This window comes from Pinus tabuliformis, chromosome J, assembly GCF_031772625.1.
Source record: "Pinus tabuliformis cultivar Carrire ecotype Pingquan chromosome J, CPIR1, whole genome shotgun sequence".
NCBI lineage: Eukaryota > Viridiplantae > Streptophyta > Pinopsida > Pinales > Pinaceae > Pinus > Pinus tabuliformis.
This window is the reverse complement of record NC_142295.1, coordinates 458,782,762-458,791,055: the sequence shown is the minus strand read 5'-3', so window position 1 is coordinate 458,791,055 and position 8,294 is coordinate 458,782,762.

The window sequence follows — 8,294 nt, the reverse complement described above, 5'->3', positions numbered from 1 at the left end:
CAAACTATGGGCCCCGTTTGGGGGTAAGTCGGTACATCAACTTCCCGGGGTCGTAACTTTGGCACATGATCTCCGTTTGACGCGTACAATAGCTCATTAGAAAGATCTATCCAAGCACTATCATTCCATGGATCCATGTTGCCCCCAGATTCCCCAAAAAACGTCGTTTAGGGCCTCAAAACGGCTCCGGAAGTTCAGGACCCGAAAAACTGCTAAAAATAGTAAGTTGTGCTACAATTAAGGAAACTGAAAATGCTGAGAAAGACAATGGTGGGGGTCCAGGTGGACTTGGCAGGTGGCCACCAATATCCACCTGGATCATTTTTCCCCTTGAAGCTTGACAATATCATTGCCAATTGTGTGTCTGAATGAAATGTCACAAATCTCCATAATGGTGATGACGTGACTTCTACAAATCCCGCAACCACTTTACTAAAAGCTTGATAAGTATAAGGGTCACTATCATAGTCAATGTTTGGAATATTGAAACCATGGGGAATATCTACAATGACTAGGACATAATCCCTTTTAGGTATGAGTTTAGCAATGTCTTCACAGTCGCCTTGTATTACTTGATATTGAATAGTGTCTAGCCCATTCCAAATGAAATGATTAAGAGTTGGATCAAGTTGAATATCCTTAATACGTTGCTTCCTCAGTCTTTCGATCTTTATTTTTTCGATAAATGTTTTGAAACTATCTGGCACTCCATTATCATCCTTCCTCATCTTTTATAAAATAAACAAATATATGTGTAAGTTATAAATTAAAAATAGTACACAAGTGAATAAAAATGAATGTATAAATCAAGATACCTTTTTAAAATGCAAGATAAAAAGCTTTTAATGTTGATGTAGAACTTGAATCTGGATAGTTGCGTACGACATCATCCCAACTATCTTCATTCAACAATATAACCATTTGTTCTTGATTTTTCATGTAAACTTTGTGACTGCATAGATAAAGTTTCCGTTGTGTTAATGAAATTATACTTAGGAAAGTTGAAAATAAACTAAGAATAGAAAGTAGGCATAGTCTACATGTATTGTTAAAAAGAAAGTTTTCGATGGTGTTGCACCTCCTATAGTGCGGTTGGAAGAGTACCGCCAGTGTAGGGATGCGACACTTATGGAGGAGTGTGAAAGTGGAGGATAGGGAGAGTATGGAGGGATATGGGAAGAATTAATGGAGGGATAATGGGTGTGGCGAGGTGGAGGAAAAGTGACATGAGTTTGAGGTCACAGAGGGATAAGGAGGATCAAATAAACTTTATGTTAAAAAATTTAACCCTTTGCTATCAGAGTTCGACCTTTTTAAAACAAGCGTACAAAAAAATATTTGATATTTGCGATGTATCTGTGATGTATCGCAATTGCAATATTGCATCGCAAAATTATTGAAATCAAAATTTTAAAATCGCAATTTTTCTTGGATCACATATTTTAGATTGGGATTTTGGAAGGAAGGAGGTGATGTGGAGTGTATCCCACATGTAATTAAAGGTCTTAAAAATTGGACTATAGCCACTTTTCAATTTTGGGGTTTTGGGTTTGGCAATTTGTTTTAAAATAAAAAATTGGAGTAAATTACTAATATCACGGAATGTGTTTTCATCCATTGTACAATTTATTTGGGTCATTTTGTAGGATCGTTAGTGAAAAATAAAAAAATATTAGTAAAAACTAACTAAGAGATAATATTTATAGTGAATAACTATTGAAGTTAATTAGTTACAAAAATCAATACATTTATTTACATTTTTTAGTCGAGGTGAGAAAATGATCAAACTTCAAAGGAGTGTCATTTACAAATTGGTTGACCAAATGAGGCGAAACAAGTATCGATGGAAGGCTTGTGAAAATTCAAACTCAATGAAACAATCAAAAGAGAAATCTGATGAAAATGAAAAATGAAAAAATTGTAATCAATTAACTTAAATGAAAATCATAAAAGATGCTTAGCTAAAAATTAATGGAAAGGGTCCCCATTATTTGAAGTAATGGGGGGTGTTGGGTTTTCCTGACAACAGGACCTTGGATTTGATGTTTGATACTTAGTATATAATGGTTGCAGTAAAACTCCCCCTTCAGGTAAAGAATTACAAAAGAATTATCAAGCATTAAATGAAATGATTAGTAACATACCTGATTCAACACTAGAGAAGGCTATGCATTATGCAACTGTAAAGGAAGTATGAGATAATATGCAAGCAATCCATGAAGGAAAGATAAAGAAATATCGTTCATCATGAGAACCAACACGTAATCTTGTTTCTAAAGGGAATAATCATGTGTCAGAAGATGAGTATGATAAGAAAAAAACCTTTGCTATGTCAGATGGATTTACTAATTCATAAGAAGTCAGGTTAGAGATAATTATTAATCTTAGAAGAAAACTAATTTTCTCTTTCAAAAGGATTAACAATCTTAAGAATATGTTGCAGGCATATGAGAACGGGGATCATGATAAATCGATACGTATTGCAACATGATCTAAACAATATTGTGAGGCTGAGATCGTCTCTCTAAGATTAGATCTTGAAAAGTCAAGTAAACAAAATGAAGAGCTACTCCAAGTATTTGAAGAACAAGAGAATGGGTTGAAGGAAGATATTATCGAATTAAAAGAGAAACTGGAAAAAGGAAGAAAGTTTGAAGAAGGAATGAGGAAGCAGTATCTAGAAAAGGAAGAACAATGCCAAAAACTAAAGGTTGAGGTAAACATTGTTAAGGGCAAATTAGAAGAAAAGAATAAAAATTTGAGATTTCAAGATAGTACTAAGATTTTGAATAACAATCTTAGTTTTGAAAGGCCTCCTTCCATTAAATCTACATATATACACTGCATCTATATAAGCAGTAGGAAGATGTGTCATGGTTGTAGGGGGAGTACTTGTGCTTCCATCAATGCCAAAGGGGGATATTGTTGATCAGTGGTTGTCATTGATATCAAATCAAGCAGCACCAGGGGCTACCCCGATCTCACATAAGCATTTCTCTTACTGATTCCTTTTTGTTGATCCTGACCAAATTATCGAAATTTATGTCCCATTCGTTTATGCCATAACTAACTTTCATCTTCTTTTTCCAAAAAGCACCCTTTAGGTGTTTCATCCAAAATGTATATGTAATTTGGAGCTCTACTTGCTGTAGCCACAATTTTTCCAATTTTTCCTTTTTAGATTTCACATTTCTTAGAGTTGAATAATATTATGTGTCCTTGATTGCACATCTGTCCAACACTGAGTAGATTGTGATTCATATTTTCAACCAACAATACATCCTTTGCTAGTGCATCCTTTCTTCCAAGTGTGACTATACCTATTCCTATGATGTTTGAAGACTTGTCATTTCCAAAAGAAACTGTTCCATCCTTCTCTTCCTTCAAGGATATGAACTTATTTCTATCTCCAAACATATTCGTTGAGAAACCACTGTCAACATACCAAACATTTCTGTTGCTTTGATCCTTGAGAGTGAGAGCACACCTTTCTATCTTCTTTTTCCATACTTTTTCATTTTGATTTTGCGAGAATTCCTCGGAAGAACTCATCAACAATCATCAATCATGTAGTGACAAGAGTGGTCTTGGTTACAAAGAAAAATCCGAAAAGGAGTCAAGTCCTTATATGACAACAAAAGAGGGTGGATATGCAAAATCCACTAAGCATGTAGATCTCTCAAATAAATCCAGAGATCAAGACTCGCAGGAAGAACCATGGAAAAAAATTCCTCGAAGAATATTTCCTCCCAAGTATCAAACTATATTTTATGGTCATTGTTATTGTTGACACCTAGTCATAGGGATTGGGTGAAAAACTGTAATTAGTGTAGATAAATAATAGAGGAAATGGAGAGTCACCGGGAGATGAATTGAATAGTCACTCCCTCTTGTATATAATAATGAACAAACTAAATGAATAACACAATTACATTGGAGGAGTTACCTCCTGGTTTGACGTGGTATCAGAGCCAACCCGATTTTTGGCATCCCTCTCTGCCATGTAACTTCCAGTCTTTCATAATTGCCATTATTCTATCTATCCTCTTACTTCTCTACGTTGAATTAATTGGATGTTATATATTTATGGTTAATGCACTCTAACAACCTCCTCCCACTACGCACACCATTCTGCTGGCTATACGTTGGCAATTGGCCCTCCACCTTCCCTTTGTACATGCATGCCCGCCTACTATTAGCCTCTCCCTTCATTTTCGCAGTAACCTCGATGTTGCTTTGAAGTGTGCATATATATATATATATATATATATATATATATATATATATATATATACAGAGGACTCCACACTTCACTTAGTTGATACCACAATGGCAAAAATGAACATTCCTCTATGAAAAAAACAATGAGAGCTGCGAGCAAAGAAGACCGAGCTCAAGAGACTGGCCTGACAGACGAGCCAAGATTCATAGTCGCAGCCCGGGAAAAAGGTTCTCACCTACATGAATCATTAGTATCATTGGAATCTAGAGGGGAATACACTAATCCAGAGTTCAAAACCCAACAACGAACAATCATGCATCGTGACAATAGGGATGCTCGATTAAAACCAAGTAAATGGTATGGAATGTTGTGTGTTATATAAGTGCTGATTTACATAAACACTGCTCCTCTGCTTTACATAAATTCTGGTATATAACATTGTCTCCATGTTGTTTGGCTCCCACAATGTTGTTTTGATATCCCATATATACGTTGTTTTCATATCTTATACATAACGTTGTTTTCATATCCCATATATACGTTGTCCCATGGTATAAACGCTCCTCCATACTACTCTGATATATATACAACGCTACGCGATATACCATATATAATGTTGTTTTCATATCCCATATATACGTTGTCCCATGGTATAAACGCTCCTCCATACTACTATGATATATATACAATGCTATGCTGGTATATAACACTATCTGGTATAACCATATGACCATAATACCTCTGTCTTTTAATATATCAGAGTGCAATTTTTAACCACCAGAAGTGTATTTTTATATATTGGTAGCAGGGTAAAAAAAAATTTAGATGCATTCACTGATATCTATTGTGGGAGTGGTTGTCACTGGCAAGGAGAACTATCCAAAATGGTCATGAAAAATCAAACACACTCTCATTTTTAATGAGCTGTGGAAAGGAGTGTGTGTTGGAGACAGAGACAGAGCCAGAACAGCCTACCTCAGACAAGGAATTCGACATTTGGGAAAATAAGAACAACAAGGTTTATGCACTAATTGAAACATCAGTAAATGAAGAGGTGAGTCACCATATTTCACCATTTTCAAATGCTTTCGAAGCCTTACAAAAACTAAAGGAACTCTATGACTCACACTCTGCACTTGAAGTTGTTCAACTCATGATTAAATTGTTCACCCTTGAATTACAAAATGATGATCCTCTTGCTCTTGCATTAGAAGTAAAATCTATTATGCATGATATCAAAGTCACTAATGTTGAATTGGACATTCCTCTGATAGCTTTTCTCAAGGCACTTTATCCCACTTACTCAAATTATCTTGAGTCATTACAAGCAAATGGAAACCTCAAAGATATTACCTTTGACTCCCTTGAGAAAAATATTGCTAAAAGAGAGAAATCTTTTGGGAAGAAGACAACTCCTCAGTCTTCTGAAGAGGCTGTGTGCCTTGCACATAGAGAGAAGAATATTGCTCAAGATTCTTCCATAGGAAGAAATTTCAGAGGCAGGGGGGCAGAAACTCTCAAGGAGAAAAGTCAGATTTGCATTACATACATTGCAAAACAGATGGATCACATGATGCATCCACATACAAGTTGCCTTGGGACAGAATTGAGCATGAAAGAAACCAACCGAAAGGTAAAACTAATGAAAAAGAGAAAGGTAAAGAATCTGAATCCGCTCACTATGTTGTGGCACACTGTAATATTGGAGTAAATGAAGACGTATTTAATGATTCACTTTCTTCTTGGAAAAATGATTGGTTGCTTGATTCAAGAGAAACTTGCCACATGGCTCTTAAAATAGATTTTTTTGAAGAATTTACTGACGATGTTGATGGAGTAGTATACTTTGCAGACAAATCAAAACTCAAGCCATTAGGGCTTGGTACAATTAGGCTTAAATTTCTTGGTTTTCCAGACTTTCTTCTGCATCATGTTTTATATCTCGCACAATTGAGGATAAAATTGCTATCCTTGGTCCACATCTGCCAGCAAGGACACTCCATTCATATGTTTGATGGCAAGCTTGAGGTGAGAAAAGCATCATACCACTCGTCATGATGAGGATAGAAGAAGAAATGCTTCTCAAGCTACAGTGTACCTCTGCTTGTGCACAAAAATTCTCATACAATTCTCATTATGAAGAAGGTACATTTCCATCAAGTTTATTATGGCATGATAGATTTGGACACTTGAACTATGACAGCCTCCGCTTGTTGATGAAAAATGGTGTTACTGGTTTGTCTACAATTCCTAGGAAACTTAAGCAATGTGATTCTTGCAAACAGTCTTTTCATGATTCACATTCTAGAGCACATAGAAAACATGAACTCATTCATTTAGATTTATGTGGTCCAATGCATTTTCCTTCTGCAAATGGAAATAAATATATGATGACATTTATTGATGACTACACCAGAATGTGTCGGGTTTATTTATTGAAGAACAAATCTAATGCTTTTCAAACATTCAAGAACTTTCATACATGGATTGCAAATGATGCACAATCTCATATTGGATCTATTCACATTGATAATGGAAAAGAATACACTTCAAATGAATTTGAAAACTATCTTTGCCAACATGGGATCAAACATCAAACAACTGTGCCTTATAATCCCCAATAGAACGAAGTAGCTGAAAGAATGAATAGGATAATCATAAATATGGTGCACTCCATGATGTTTTTAAAAAATGTAAAATTGATGTTTTGGGCTAATGCACTTCTATGTGTTGTATATGTAAAGAATATATGTCCATTTAATGCTATTAGAAACAAGACTTCTTATGAAATGTAATATGGGCACATTCCTTCGGTAAATCATCTCAGGGTCTTTGGTTCCACATGTTATGCCTTGATACCAAAGGTACATAGAAACAAACTGGGTGCAAGAAGTTGTAAGTGTATCTTCCTGGGGTATTCAAACACCTCTAAAGCATATCATCTCTATGATGAAGTCAATAAAAAGTTTGTTGTATCTAGAGATGTAATCTTTCTTGAATCATCCAAAACTGACAATGTTGTTGAGCGGCAACTTGATTGCTTGGAAAGATTTGCAAATGAAAAATCATTTCAAGAATTTGATAATCAAATTCCACATCTTGAAGGGGGGATTCCTATACTAGATCAACTTGTGGAATCTTCTTGAAGCACTCTCTCCCTCGCATGAAACTCCAACAATGGATGATACTTTAAGTGATGTGATTGATAGAATTGGGAGACTCAATCTTGATTCAGTCCCAACTCAACACATAGCAACCTAGACCATGTTAGAGAGGTTCCCCAAAGTGGCTAACAAAGACACTTGAAAGTGTTCATCCTGATGAGGTTGGAAAGACAGGAACTAGAAATTCAACCCGACAAAATGGAGGTGATGTAGATGACTTTGATCCACCTATTGATATGGATGTTTCTTATGATTATGAATTGAATTTGTCTACAGATTTTGAACCAACTTCCTTCAAAGAAGTTTCTTCTCATGATGTATGGAAAGAAGCAATGCAAAAGGAGTATGATGCCTTGATAAAGAATGGAACTTGGAAGCTGGTTGATCCTCCATTGGGAACCAAACCAATTGGCTGCAAGTGGGTCTACAAGAACAAGTATAAAGCTGATGGCTCACTTGACTAGCCCAAAGCCAGGTTTGTGGCAAAAGGTTTTGCACAAAAGGAAGGGGTCAATTATGAGGATACTTTTGCCCCGACATCAAAATGGGATACCATCTGGACACTCTTTGCCCTAGCAGCTCATAACGGTTGGAAAGTCCATCAATTGGATGTAAAATCTGCTTTCTTGAATGGAGATCTAAAAGAGAATGTTTTTATGTCCCAGCCTGAAGGATTTGCTGTAAAAGGACATGAACACAAAGTATGAAAACTTGTGAAATCCTTGTATGGCCTCAAACAAGCACCATGAGCCTGGTATGAAAAACTAATTGAGCATCTTCTGAAACTCAATTTCAAACATTATGATCTTGATGATGCAACTTTGTTTGTCAAGAAGGTTGGAAAAACAATTGTATATCTTGTGGTATATGTAGATGATCTTTTGATGATAGGGAACAATTAAAGTTAC